The following is a 16,438-nucleotide window of genomic DNA, read 5'->3' as shown; positions in this document are numbered from 1 at the left end:
AAAATGTTTAATTTCCTAAAGCATATTCATGAAACCATTTTTCATACAGATTTCAACAAACAATACACACTCGTACATATGAATAAGCTATAGCTATGGCGAATTTGTTATTATTGCCTTTTTAAAAATAATTAAATCTCCTTATTTAACTTTGAAATATATTCTCTCTCAAAGCCTCAGATATCCATTTAACTAAAACGTATGTTTTAATTACAGTACTGATATTTCTGGCCAAGAAAGACTGGATTCACAATGAAGGATTGCAATTGAAAAGTCTTTTGAGAACTCAAATTTGAATACACTTTATCGTACATTGATGAAATAATTCTATAATATCTATATACTAATTTAATATTTATCATGAGAATACCTCTCCTATAAGCAAGAGATAATACTTTTTATAAAACAATGTTGTTTGAATTCTTGAAAGGTTAAAATGATTTACATATTATATATTCTAATATAGAATATTTTAGTTGAATTTATTGTATCCACGTGATCAGGTTCAGGACATTTTCATTTGTGAGTGCTCTAAATATAAGAGCAAACACCTTTAGTTAGGTGGTAGTAAAATTATTATATAGCAGCTCTTCCAGAGATGTGAAAGAAACTACGTATTGAAACATAATTTATCTACTACTGTCATCTGTCTGCTCATTATGATCCATTTACAGCATAGAAGAGACTGGACTATAGATGATGTTGAATAGACATTGCACCTGTTGCAGACCATCATTTTCCTTGGACAAAATATTTTAACGGAGTACATGACTTGGAAACGTACAAATATACACAAGTAATTCCACTGAGATAAACATATATAGCTATTGTTTTTGGAACATAATTGAATTCACAAATGTAAATTTTCCTTTTCTGATTTTTAAAGTTATTTTTAACATTTGAATTGTTAAACTGAAAAAGAAATTTTCTGTATATTTACTTCTAGTCTGAAGTAGAATATTTGCACAACTAATTGTAGATTCTGTAGTTTTATATGATGCAAAACTACTAATTTTATGGTAGTCATAATTACAGTAACAATGAAGACAACATTTATTAGATTATATAATTATCATGTGGCAGGCAATGGGCAGCACCCTTTGCATTTTTCTTTTCTTTTATTATCCTAACAAAGTCCTATGAGTAAATTTTGATTACTCCCATTTCACAGATGAGGCAGTTGAAGTTCGGAGAGTTTAAGTAACTTCAACAGGTTGCAAACCAGTAAAGAGTGGAAATGGAGCTAAAATTTGAACCACGTTTATATTGCCAAAGCTCATGTCCTAAAGCTATACGGACTTTCTGATAGAAATGTTTAAGGAAGTAATAGCGAACAAATATGATGGAATATAATTTTATGGAACTTAGCAGAACAAACTAGAAAACAGAAGGGAGAACTTCAGGCATATTGGTAAAATAAGGTTGGGTCCCCTGTCGGGGAAGAAAATCAATACTTAGCCATTCTCTTGTGCACCAATAATGGAGCACCCCTGCTAGTAATGCTGATTTAGTATTTTCATAGTGAATCACACTGAAATATTTTCCACAGTCTTTACAGGGCCAATACACACTTGCCTCTTCCAAAAATGTTGTAGTAAAAACATATATTTTAAAATACTAGAAAAAATACATAACCATACTCTATTCTAAAATTGCTTAGAAAAATGTAATCCAGTGAGTACCTTTTATTTTCTGTCTAAGCACCATATATTAGATTATCACTGGACATTTCTTTTTCTGTGATATTTAGAAATATTTCAGGCCAGGTGCGGTGGCTCACGCCTGTAATCCCAGCACTTTGGGAGGCCGAGGCTGGCGGATCACGAGGTTAGGAGATGGAGACCATCCTGGCTAACACTGTGAAACCCCGTCTCTACTAAAAAATACAAAAAAATTAGCCAGTTGTGGTGGTGGACACCTGTAGTCCCAGCTACTCAGGAGGCTGAGGCAGGAGAATGGTGTGAACTCGGGAGGCAGAGCTTGCAGTGAGCCGAGATCGCGCCACTGCAATCCAGCGTGGGAGACTGAGCGAGACTCCATCTCAAAAAAAAAAGAGAAAGAAATACTTCAAAGCCAAATAACATATATTATGTTTTCTGACATAATCATAAAGTCAAAAATTAAAGGTTATATTTTTCATTTGTTAATAATACAATTTCAGTTCCTCTAAAGAAATAAGAAAACTAAAATTTAAAAAGGCGTGATTTGGAGAAAAAATGCCATGCTTCCGTGTTACTGTCAATAATAATACAGTGACAGGATGGGTGATGTCTAGGGCTCTGTTGGCTGGTGCACTTATCTCAAGTTGCCAACCTACCAAATTGAATTACTACCTGGACTGCAAACATGTCACTTAAGCTCTAGAGACCCCGTAGTAGTTCTGTGTTCTATTGAGTATTAGAAGAGCCACATAATTTTTGATAATGCTGAGGAATCAGTCAAGCACACATACACATACAATTTTATATACACATGTGGGTCAAATCTATACAGATTGAGAAAATCAAAGGAGAGAGCTTCAATTCAGTGTGAAATCTCAAAACTTTGAACAATGGCAAGATAATGTTTCCTGATTTCTTCATGTTTTAGGTCAATATCATATAAGAACATTGGCCAAAAAAAAAATAGAATTAAGCATTCAAGTATGACCAGTTTTTCTCTAGGTAAGTTTTAAAACATACGCTGATGGCTGCTGCTATGGACTGAATGCTTCCGTCTTGCCAAAATTTTTCTGTTGAACTGTGGCATCAGGTGTGGTAGACTGAACATTGACCCCTCATGCCCTCACCAAAACTAAAATAAAAAGAAAACAAAAATCTCCATGACTGGCTGGGTGCAATGGCTCTCACCTGTAATCCCAGGACTCTGGGAGGCCGAGGCGGTGGATCACCTGAAGTCAGGAGTTCAAGACCAGTATAGTGAAACTCTGTCTCTACTAAAAATACAAAAAAATTATCTGGGCGTGGAGGCTAGAACCTGTAATCCCAGCTTCTCGGGAGGCTGAGGCAGGAGAATCACTTGAACCTGGGAGGCAGAGGTTGCAGTGAGCCAAGATCATGCCACTGTACTCCAGCCTGGGAAACAGAGCTAGACTCCATCTCAAAAAAAAAAAAAAAAAAAAAAAAAAAAAAAAAAAATCTCTGTCACCTAGTCACCTAAGCCTTAAGGTGATGGTATTCGGAGGTAGGGCCTTTGGGAGGGTATTAAGTTCATATGAGGTCATGAGGGTGAAGTCCCCAAAATGAAATTAGTGATCTTATAATAAGAGAGTCTCTCTTTGCCATGTGAGGACACAGAAACAAAACGGCCATCTTTCAAGCCAGGAGGAGAGCCCTCAAGAGGCAAGGTGAGATCTTGTAACCTTAGACTCAGCAGCTTTCAGAACAGTGAGAAATAAGTTTGTTTTTTAAGCCTCCCAGTTTAGGGTATTTTGTTACAGCATCCCAAGCTGACTAAGACAGCTTTCTTCTCTGTTCTCCAAGGCATTATTCTTAGTTCTACATATTAATCTCTTTACAACTAGACCTGTAGGTGCTTTGAAGTTATAAAGCACTAGTATATGTATAAATAGAATCCACTGAAAATATCTCTACATGTAGTCTACTACATGACAAAACAATTTTCTCACACTTATATAGTATGTAAACTTTTTCAAAGTGCTTTTACAGTTTTTACTTCATTTTTCACTTTTATATTACCTTTGCAAGAACATTAATTGTATTCATTTTCTAGATAAAAACCACTGAGTCAAGAGAATACAGGAAACTTCCTAAAATCATTTAGCTACATACATTTGCATTTTATGGACACTACTATTCACATATATTTCTGAAATCTTTAACCTGACAGTGATCTCTCTAGACAATGGAGTTATTCATTAGTAACATGACCTTTTCAAGTTGTGTCCTCAAGTTACTATCCAGGTTATTATTTGTACACTTAGCACTTATCATAACTGAGTGATGATGATTGATAAATTTAAAAATGTTCAGGCCTGGCTTGGTGGCTCAGGCCTGTAATCCCAGCACCTTGGAAGCCGAGGCAGGTGGATCACAAGGTCAGGAGATCGAGACCATCCTGGCCAACATGGTGAAATCCTGTCTCTACTAAAAATGCAAAAAAAAAAAAAAATTAGCTGGGCATGGTGGCACACACCTGTAGTCCCAGCTACTTGGGAGGCTGAGGCAGGAGAATCGCTTGAACCCGGGAGGCAGAGGTTGCAGAGAGCCAAGATCATGCCACTGCACTCTAGCCTGGTGAGACTTTGTCTCAAAAAAAAAAAAGGTCAGTGCTGCCTGCTTCTCCTTTTGTTCAGTTTATTCTTCTGAATAACTAATGGCAAATGGAACTCTCATTATGTCTGTTTTGACTGAGGAGCCAATAGAAGAGTTATGAATTGCCAGAGTGAGGGAAAGACAGACTTCATCATATGAAGAAATTACAAAACCAATTTAGAGAAACGTGGAAGGCATTTTTTTTTTTCACCTTGGATTCCTATTTATTCCCATCTCTGGGAAGGCCTGTAAATAGCAAAAACCCAGGTCTCAGACCCCACCACTGATACTTAAGCTACAGAAACTGTAGACAAGTGCATTAATCCGTTTTCACACTGCTGATAAAGACATACCCAAGACTTGGTAATGTGTAAAGAAAAGAGGTTTAATTGACTCACAGTTCCACATGGCTGGGGAGGCCTCACAATCATAGGAGGAGGAAAGGGGGAGCAAAGTCACATCTTCCATGGATGGCAGCAGTCAAGAGAGAATGAGAGCCATGCAGAAAGGGGATACCCCTGTAAAATCATCAGATCTCATGAGACTTACCACAAGAACAGTATGGGGGAAACGGCACCTATGATTCAATTATCTCCCACTAGGTTCCTCCCATAACACATGAGAATTATGGGAGCTAAAATTTAAGGTGAGATTTGGGTGGGGACAGAGTCAAACCATACTATTCTGCCCCTGGCCCCTCCCAAATCTCATGTCCTCACATTTCAAAACCAATCATGCCTTCCCAACAGTACCCCAAATTTTTAACTCATTTCAGCATTAACTCAAAAGTCCACAGTCCAAAGTCTCATCTGAGACAAGGCAAGTCTCTTCTGCCTATGAGCCTGTAAAATCAATTGCAAGTTAGTTACTTCCTAGATACTTCCTAAATACAATCCACCATGACCTGGATGTGAGACTTGGAGTCAAAGAAGATCATTTTGGAGCTTTAAGATTTGACTGCCTCACTGGATTCCAGACTTGCATGGGACCTGTATCCCATTTGTTATGGCCAATTTCTCCCATTTGGAATGGTTGTATTTACCCAATGCCTATACCCACATTGTATCTAGGAATTAACTAACTTACAATTGAGTTTACAGAACATATGTTACACATGAGAACTGTTGGATCTAATATGTGCTTTTCACACCGTGGAATGAGGAATGAGAAGAGATACGGAAGTACCTATTCTGATTATCTGGAGCTTACACCTGTCAAAGTTGTTGTCAGAGAATAAGCTGGATTCTTGCTGGCTCTTTCCTCCTGACCATCTGGTGGCACTTGGCAAACAACAGAAAATTTTTCACAATTATTTAAAGTATGTGATGACAGAAAGTTTAGTGAAAGGTTACTTAACATTTTCTAAGCTCCTTCTGTTTAAAGGGTACGGTATTTTTTTTACCCTGTCATATGTTCGAGTTTTTGTGTAAACTCATGGGATAATGATAAAGTAAATAAAGAAATATGGAACAAAGCAAATATGTCTTAAAATTTTTTTTTTTTTACTGGATGCAGAAAGGTAGAACACATAGTGCCCTTAAGAATAAACTTAAATTATTAGAAAAAAAATACTCTCATCTCACTTATACCTTGCTCTAATCTCTCTTTCAAATGGCTTTCTTGGAATTTTCTGGGTATAAGCAGGAAATAATGAATATGTTGTTTAAAACCATAGTGTTTACAAATCTCAGTCCATAAATTTGCTGTAAAAGTAATGTAATGGATATTTTCTGTAACTAGACATAATACTTCCAGATCCTATTTTGCCTGGTGGTGAAAACATATTTCCAGTTAATTAACATCTACTTCTTTCCTCAGGGTTGTGTCTAATATCCAATGATGATAGGCAATGGGGACCGGCAAGGGGTGCCCCACCTAGTACTCTGTTATCTGTTCTTGCTGGAATTCTCTGAGGCATCTACTAACTCTTCCAGGTTTTGGTCATTGATCCATTAAGGTCCCTGCTCTATTTATCTTTTCTACCTCTGGGGACTTCCCATGCCACTCATGGTACACGGGCATCATTCTTCTGCCTCCTTCTTACCACACTGAGATAAAGAAAATTCTTAGGCATTATTTAAGGCATCTGCAACATCAGCACTCTCCTCAGGGGTTGGGAAACATTTCATTTTTCAATGCCATGATGGAGAATGCACAATTTTTAAGGATGTCTCTGGCTCATCATCCTTTCTACTAAGAAGTCATCTTGCTTTGAGTTGATAACTCAAAAAAGAAGGAGGAGGCCGGGCGCGGTGGCTCATGCCTGTAATCCCAGCACTTTGGGAGGCCGAGGTAGATAGATCATGAGGCCAGGAGATCAAGACCTTCCTGGCTAACACGGTGAAACCCAGTCTCTACTAAAAATACAAAAAATTAGCCATGCATGGTGGCGGGCGCCTGTAGTCCCAGCTACTCGGGAGGCTGAGCCAGGAGAACAGTGTGAACACCGGAGCGGAGCTTTCAGTGAGCTGAGACCGCGTCACTGCACTCCAGCCTGGGCAACAGAGGGAGACTCCGTCTCAAAAATCAAGACAACAACAACAACAACAACAACAACAACAACAACAACAACAACAAAGTATTTACCAGAGTGCAAGTTCCTTGATTTCAGACATTTATTGTTGGTTTTGCAGACTACAGTTCTCTTATTTGAATACCTTCTTCTTGTGGAACTGGTAAGAATTCAACTTCTGTTTTTAAAAGAAACTGGGGTTACTAGGCCATGAATAGTGGAAAAAAAAGAAAAGAACAGATTGAAGGAATAATGATCAGGGTATAGTGACATAATAAAGACCATGCTCCAACTGTTATTTTTTTCTTCTTTGCTCATGGAATTTGTCAAAGAATTTCCTTTGAAAAGGAAAATTCCTTTTCTCAAAATAATTTTCTTCCCCACTCTTGGAAATCCCTGTGGGCATTAGAGTCAGAATCAAGCACCCAAAGTGTTTTCTTTTGCACTGTAGTAATTTACTTCAACTACTATTAAGGATTATTTTTTGGCCATGTTTTTCTCCCTTTGGTGACACAAAAGTCTTCTGAAATAACTTGAAGTATTATGTGAATTTCATCTCTAGGGCCTTTTCTTATTATACAAAGCTTCACAGCTTAAATTGTGTGTCAGTGGTGAAGATTCCATGACTACAGTTGAGAATTTTCGTTTTCATAAAGAGGTTAAATTTTATATAGAGAGCAACTGGTACAATAAATCAAACATAACTAGGGCAAATTATTTTCTGTTTTTCTAGAAACCATATTGATGTTTGGTTTTATTCTTGAAGATAGTAAATAAAATTATAGATTTATGAATTAATTTACTAGAAAGTTTTTCTAGGTGCTTTGAAATGAATGGGATTTGTCTTGGACTGTTTGAACAGCTATAACAGAATACCACAGATTGGATAATTTATGATGAAGAGATATTTACTGGCACCTGTTTCTGGAGGCTGGGAAGTCCAAGATCAAGGCGACAGCATGTGGTGAAGCCCTTTTTACTGCATTATCCTGTGGCAGAAGGAAGAAATGAAAGAGAGGGAAAGAGGCAGGTGGGGAAAGAGGGACCAAACTCTCCCTTTTACTACGAATCCACTCCCCCATAAAGGCATTAATCTATTAGTGAGATGGAGCCCTCATGGACTAATCACCTCATGGCCCCACCTCCTAACGCTGTTATATTGGTGATTAAGCTTTCAAACTATTCTTACTGGGGGACACATTCAAACTATAGAAAGGTTATAAATAACAAACTATTATTTTAAAAATTTATTAAAAAGAAACTGAGAATAATAGTTAAGTTTTGAGATTAAATATTTATATTATATTTATCTTTATAATTTATCTTTTATGTTATTTTGGTAGAATTACATAGAATCTTTATACTTTTTAAATAGCTCAGAAAAAAGCATGTGTGTGTATTTTTGTATATGTATGTTACTTCAAAATTTGTATTTCATTACATGATATTTGTTTAATAGAATTTATAGCTTTTATATTTATGAACACATTGCCATGGGACACATTTTTCAAATTACAATCTAAGGTCATATTTGTATGACCTTAGATTTATTTTTTAATAAATTGGAAATATTTATTTTAAGTAAAGGCCACTAAAAGGGCAGAAACCTTTGAATTCAATATATTCCAAGCATTTTTGTTCATCTGACTGAAGTGTACTCTTTTCCCAAGAAATAATTTTGAGTATAGATTTTACCCATAGAAAATGCATTTTTGTGTAGTTTTTAATAATGTGAAACATCAAATTTGTGATATTTGGGCATCCACAGATGCTTTTTCTGTGTATTTTTTTTTTTGTTAGGAAGTGGTTATTTGTGAAGTGGTGGTACTTTTGCAACCAAAAAAAGCTATACCTGTGACAGTTCAAAGAGAGGAGAACTGAGAGTCCTATTTTATCACTGACTAATTGATTAATTGACTCACTGAATTTATTGAGAACTTTCTATGCACATAGTACTATGTTAAGTTCTAGGAATTTTGAAATGAACAAAGCAAAAATTATAGAAACCAATGAGAATATATTTGGATAATAAAATATAATAAATAATGTCAAATTGTACATAATTTGCTCACTTAATTATGCTGTTGTAAACAATAAATTTTTGTATTAACTTTACTTTTCTGTTGTAGAACAGGTATGATAAACTACCCTCAGCAAGTCTCTAGATATTGTACTACCTGTGACCTGAGAATGTCTTTTATATTTGACAATAGTTTTATATTAAATGATTATATAAATACTTACATAATATGTTAGATTTTGCCATTTGTCCAATAAAGCCTAAACTATTTATTATCATGCCCCTTAGGAAAAAATTTGCCCACCCTGATATAGTTTACAAATATCTACCCAATTCCTCTCAAGCAACCATTGAAGAGATTCTGCTTTGTCTTTATCTCTCTCTCTCATATTATATAAAAATATAAATACATATAGAGAAATCATACCGACATACAAATAAAAGGCAACAAAGCAATGCAGGAAACTTTTGCAGTCAAAACTTATGTTACTCCCCCATACACATATATGTCACATATACTTGGTTTGCTGCATGTTTTTCACTTAATAGAATATCGTGAATATTTTCTCACTTATCTAAGCATTTTTAAAATAATTTGGCCATTAGTTGACCTATAGTTATATAGAAATGGCCAATATCTTATTTTTGAACATTTATATTGTGTTGTGAAAGAAAAATAAGTCTTGGGACTCCAAAATCACTGATTCAAGATAAAAGTTAACCTGGGAACTATGTTAGTCAAACCTGCTTACCATTTTACTTGTAAATAAGATAGCTACAAAGATAAGAAGGTACATACCTTTGTCACAATTTGCCCACAGGGAATCTCCTTGTGGACAAAGGACAGACAGAACTCAGTCGGCCCTCTGAGGCTCACCTGAAACAAATGCATATCTGCTTGCTTCCTCTGCCCTATTGTTTATCTACAAGTTTAGATTCAGTGAGCCAGACTAAATTGTGTCTTCAGTGGAAGGCTAATCAAGGACTCAAAAGAATGCAACCTTTTGTCTCTTATCTACTTCTAATCTGGAAGCGCCAACTTCGAGTTGTCCCAACTTACTGAACCAACCAATGTACGTCTTACACATATTGACTGATTTTTCATGTTTCCCTAAAATGTGTACCCCAACCACCTTGGACACATTTCATCAGGACTTCCTGAGGCTATGTCACAGATGCACTTTTAACCTTGGCAAAATAAACTTTCTAAATTGACTGAGACCTGTCTCAGATATTTTGGGTTCACAGTTTCAAATTTCTTGCTTTTATAAATACCATCTGAATACCTTCTTTGAACCAACTGTTTCCAGGTGAAACTCTGATGATAGTTTTAAATAAATTTTCACAGTGGTATTTCTTTGTAAAATCATATCAAGACTATTGATGAAGAGTCAAACTTTGGAAAATATTTCCAGGGATTTTTATTCTCAGCCAAATATGAGTGGCCAATGGCCTGTGACACAGTCCCAGCAGATCATGACAACATGATGCCCAAGGTGGTTAGGCGACAGATTGGTTTTATATATTTCAGGGAGATATAAGACATCAATCAATACATGTAAGAGATACATTAGTTCACTCCAGAAAGGCAGAAACACTTGAATCCGAGTTGCTCATGGTGGGAGGGTGGGGGTTTTCTAGCTCATAGATAGGCTCAAAGACTTTCGGATTAGCAATTGGTTGAAAGAGTTACGCTATTATGCTCTTACCTAAAGACCTGGAATCAACAGAAGGAAGTGTCTGGGTTAAGATAAGGGATTGTGGAGACAGAGGTTTTATCATGTGATGAAGCTCCAAGTAGCAGGCTTCAGAATTTTTATCAGATCTAAAATAATGCCAGACTCAGTTAATATTCTTCTGGATCAGGGAAAAGACCTGGAAAGGGAAGGAAATTCTCTACAGTATATAGATTTTCCCCACAAGAGTCAGCTTTGCAGGGCCATCTCAAATGTCAAAGAAATATGTTTTTGGGTTAAATACTTCATTTTCTTTCGGGACCTGTTGTCATGTGATGTTACAATCAAGGCAGGCTGGAAATTGGTGTCTTACTGCTGCAAAGAGTCTGTCTTATCATCTTATCAGTCTTTTTTTTTTTTTGAGGCAAGAGTCTCGCTCTGTCACCCAGTCTGGAGTGCAGTGGTGCGATCTCAGCTCACTGCAAGCTCCACCTTCCAGGTTCATGCCATTCTCCTGCCTCAGCCTCCCGAGTAGCTGGGACTACAGGCGCCTGCCACCACGTCTGGCTAATTTTTTTGTATTTTTAATAGAGACAACATTTCACCATGTTAGCCAGGATGGTCTCGATCTCCTGACCTCGTGCTCCACCTGTCTCAGCCTCCCAAAGTGCTGGGATTACAGGCATGAGCCACCACACTCGGCCAGTCTTATCAGTCTTAAGACCTATGTTTTAATGTTAATGATGGTCAACTGTATCTGAATTCCAAGGGGGGGGGCAGTTATAATGAGGCATTCCTGATCCCCCCACTTCCACTCCCCCATTCACATCATGGCTTGAACTAGACTTTTTCAGGTTTGCTTTGGAATGCCCTCGGCAGAAAGGAATTGTTTGTTCTGTTGGGTGGGGTCTTAGAATTTTATTTTCAGTTTACAAGACTTTTGATAGTATTTCCTATTATCCCCCCAAAAGTTGTATTAAATTGCGGGAGTGGTCAAATATTATAAAGGGATTACTTTTGGTTCTTAAATCATTGAAAATTTTTGTTTTTTTCTTTTTACCTTGGTATTTGGCAATTTATTAGTTATAACTTATTGTTAGTTTATGACCATTGCTCTATGAAAGGAAAGCAACATTTTTCTCAGACGTTCTCAACTAGAATTTGTTTCTTTGAATGAATTATTTATGGCAGTGGATTATAAAGCTGGACTGAGTGGTAATTTTGTCTTGTGATAACAAACACTTTTAATATATCTGTATCAAACCGGTGAATTAAATGGGAATGTTATCGGCATCACTATCTTTGCATCTTTTAAGTCTTTGATGGTGAACGAATCTCTGCTTTTCTCTCCAAATACATCATCACTTTTGACACACTATCTTGGTAGGGAAGGGAAGTTCCAAGAATTTCCATTGGCTCATTCTATCACTACAGGTAAGAAAATTATTTAGAAATTCTGCATATTGCTGAGTAAATCTATTCTAATTGTACACTCAGGAATTAGAGAAATAAACATAAAATGTATTCTCAGACTTAAGAGACCTATGGTTGTTCAATCTTGGTCCTAAATTTGATTTATCATCTGGCTGCCATAAATGCCTACTTTGACTAATGTACCACCACAGTCTTAGCATCCCCAGAAATGTTCATTCATCCAGACAAACTTTCTAGAAATCCTTGAAAAATGTAGGTTTTTTCCTTGCCTCAGTGAATAATCACAATAGTAAATGATCCTAGGATATTTCAGTAGAGGATTGAAAGAAAATTTATGATATATGCTTATTAATCTCTTTCAGGAAGTTTATTTAATATAACCTGGCCTCCTCTGTAGCCAAAGGGCTGCAGGACTATGAAGTGGCTTAGATCTGAAAACTTGGTGAAAGATAGTGAGTAACCATTGAGCTTGTCTGAAGTCAAGATTTTGAACACTCACTCAAATTCGAGGTTTCCCATTACTATGTTAGTAGATTGCCCATGCATTGAATTCTGAGGAATATTGTAACCAATTAACTACCACCAATCTCTGTCATCGTTGCTTTATTTGTGATGCCTATTATGATAAATCATCCCGCAAGGTCTCTGCTAGGGAAGCACTGCTATTACCCTCTGCCAATCTGGGATCATTTTTCCCCCTATATGCATCAGTTAAAGTCTTTAGGAAGTAGAAGCCAACATATAATTAGAGTGCTAGAGATTTGTTGAGGAAAACACCTGTGAAACATGAAGAATCAGGTAGCCAGAGTAGGCAGAGATAGCTTTCAGACTCTGCTGTAGGATAGGTAGAAGGAACAAGAATTAGTAAGTAGAGCCCTAGACTATATTTTTAGCAGCTCTGAGAAAATTTGGCCAGGGTAATGGGTAGAGCCAGTGAAAAGACTACTCAATAGAAGAGTTCCACATAATGCAGAAATAGCTACTTTCTAATATCAGAGCACTTTGCTTTGTCATTGGCTGGGAAGAAAGTGCAAAGATTGTGTCCTTGGTGTGAAATCTGCAGTGGATTCCCAAAGTGTGGAAGTGGAGGCTAACCACACTCCTCAAATAGATTTTCTTTTGAAGTGAGATTTGAGTGGTAGGCTCCTCTGGAACCACCTCTGAAACCAGAGAGCCTATTTCAATGGCAGCACCTCCCACTTTCATACCTAGGCTAAAGAAGAAATCCACCGCAAAGCTGTTCAAAGATGCTAGTGCTGCCCTCATTAATGTGTTACTTAACACAGTACTGAGAAAAAGTGTCTTATCAGTGGATAGAGTTGGCGGGGTGGGAGGAAGGAGGGTTGGTGTTATATAAACTACATGTGATAAATTCACTCTAATATTTCTATTTTAGAAAGTCGTTGTATTCCTGTTTCTACCTTATTCCAGGAAAGATCTAGTGTCTGAGACCTACTGAATGTAGGTGAAACTGCATCCAAGTTTCAGTCAAACAACCAAGTAAATTGACAGGTGCACATCAAACTTCCTGAGCCAATATACCACATTTAGAATTTTTGCTGTATACCCATATCAATATATCCATCTCAATCCAGCAAGTGATAAATTCTATCTTTCTGAATCAAACACTTCCAGAGTCCATTCACACACATATGTAAACCAAAAAATGATTGAGGCAGATCTCAATCTACAGAGGTTTATTTAACTAAGGTTGAGGGTGCACCTGGGAAAAATACAAATCACAGGAGCATCTGTGACCTGTGCTTTTTTTCAAATGGAGTTTTTGGGAACTTCAGTCATTAAAGGGGAAAGAGGAAGAAGGAAGAAAACAAAGGAGGAAGAGGAGGCAGTATGGCAGATGCTCACATTCCTGTGAGGCTCTGATTAGCTTCAGTGACTCTACATTTTACGTGTAAAATGAGACAGTTGAGGAAAGTCAATTATACATTGTCCTGTGCTCAGTAAATCTACATTTTACATAAGATAAAGTAACATGTAAAAACAGAGAGTAGAGAAAATGAGGCTATGACACGGAATTGTGAAATTACAACTAACTATTTGGGAAAAAAAAAAGGAAAGCAGTTTTTGCATAATTCATTTCCCAAGCTGAACTTTCCCTTTGGCATGGTAAATTTGGGGACCAGAAGTTCTATTTTCTTTCACACATAATTCCCAAATTTCTGATAAGATAAATTAGAAAAAGTCTTATGATTCTTGTGGAGTATAAACTATTTCCTTTAGGGTTAGACTTCCCCTGGGACATGATCACAGCTGACCACAGTTGATGATCTACAAGTAATAAGGGGTGCTTAGGATGTATCTTGAGAAAAATAGGTATGCCCTTACAAGGCAACTGCCTCAGGTGGGTTTATTACAGTTTGTTTGTTTGTTTTCTTGTAAGTAGGAGGGGAGTGTCTTCAGACAGGGGAAGGTGGGTGCTTAACTGGCAAAGAGACTCAGGGTAACTCCAGGGTTCAAGTCCTCATTTTTTATGTGGAAATCTAGAAATCCGCATATCCAATCTCAGAGTCTATGATGGTGAGTTTTAAGTGCTTAGTTGGCTAAGATATTGTTCCTAGTTGTAAAATCAATACAAATCTAGGTATTATGTGAAGGTATTTTGTAGATATTATGTAAGTTCATAATCAGTTGACATTCTGTAAAGACTTTCCTAGATAACCTGGGTGGTCATGATTTAATCAATGAAAAGGCCTGAAGAGCAGAACTGAGATTCCCAGAAGAACGAGAAATTTCACTGTGAATTGCATCTTCTAACCAAGAGTTCTGGCCTCTTCTTCCTGACAGCCTGCCCTGTGAATTTTGGACTTGCAATCAAATCCCCATAATCACATCAGCCAATTCTTTTTTGTCACTTATTCTTTTTCTTTGATTGAGCCTTGGCTGGCACATGGTTACGTTCCTATCCTGACCATACCCTAACTTTCACAAGGGACATTTTGCAAGATAATTCAATATACATTGTAAAGCTGCAATCAACACAATTCAATTAATTGTCTGTTTTTCTGTGAAATTGACTCTGTTGCTTCAAGAAATAAAAGATTGTTTTAGAGATGCCATAGAAGGCCTCTGGTTCTCCAATAGTGACTTCAGCTCAAAATTTGTAGACCTGAAATTGTCATATTCTAAGTATTGTACTCTAAAACGCTCAATTGAATCGATGTCATCCTACAATTCTTGTTGTTAGTGTTACTGTCATAATGGTCAAATGAAGTAGCCAGCTGTTCATCCAGATACATCGCTATCAACCATAGGTAATAATTTGACTAATTTGATGCCACTACATGCCAAAGACTACTAGCACCACATTGTTCTTAGGCAAGAATCTCATCACTGTGTTCATGCCCAAAGACATAAATCAATCCCCAAATCACTATTTGGAGGTCTGTTTCCTGGGACCATTATTGATACTGTATGAATTTCTGTATTCATCAGGAAAAAGAACCTTCACTAGTTATCTAAAATTTGTTAACCAGGTTTTGGAGAAGTGAAAAGGCAAACAGGAAACACAGAGGTTATCAGGAGAAATAGTAAAAGGAGGCAGAAAGCACCCGGTATTAGTCTGTTTTCATGATGCTATAAAGAACTAGCCCAGACTGGGTAATTTATAAAGAGGGGGAATTTTAATTGACTTACAGTTCCACATGGCTGGGGAGGCCTCAGGAAATTTACAATCATGGCAGAAGGGGAAGGGGAAGCAAGGTACACATTACCATGGTGGAGCAAGAGAGAGAGAGAGCAAAGGGGAACTGCCAAACACTTTTAAATCATCAGATTTCATGAGAACTCACTCACTATCTCAAGAAAAGTATGGGGAAAACTGCCCCCCTTAATTCAATCACCTCCCACCAGGTTCCTCCCTGAACATGTCGGGATTACAATTGGAGATGAGATTTGGGTGGGGACACAGAGCCAAACCTATCTGCCCCATGGACTGAAAAACAAAAACATAAAAGACATAGGCCAAGATTATTATAATTTATTAGCTTGGAGGAACCCACCACCACCCCTGAAAATCATACTGCCCACCTTGGCTGTGCCTCAGGTGCTTGGAGGAGGGATTTTCTGGATTCTGGGACTGAGATCTCTGAGGATGGTGTGCTGCCTGACTAGCACAGATGCCTTGGGAATCTCGAGGGGCCCCAGTGGGATTGTGACCAAGTTCTCTAAGAAGGAGGATCAGGGCAACTGGTGCATCGTTTCTCAGGGGGCAAAATGAGACTCGTTTTGAAATGTGGAAAATACCAGCAAAACTGCTGCTATTGGAGCCAACTGCTCCTGCTCCAGTGAAGAACTTTTGGGGAAATGCTCTTAGGAACAAGAGGCAAGGGGGATCTTTGTCTCCCCCTAGTGCTGCCTATTGCTAGAGCTCAACAGAGATCCTGTTGGCAGAAGAGAAATATTTGGTTTTACAGAATTCCAGCCCCAGCATTACAGAACTGAGTAATGAAGGGTCGGTTCAAAGCTGGGAGTCAATCACTAATAACAAACACATTGGCTATTG

The sequence above is a fragment of the Pan troglodytes genome, chromosome 22 (genome assembly GCF_028858775.2).
Source record: "Pan troglodytes isolate AG18354 chromosome 22, NHGRI_mPanTro3-v2.0_pri, whole genome shotgun sequence".
Taxonomy (NCBI): Eukaryota; Metazoa; Chordata; class Mammalia; order Primates; family Hominidae; genus Pan; species Pan troglodytes.
Note: the sequence above shows the minus strand (reverse complement) of the source record.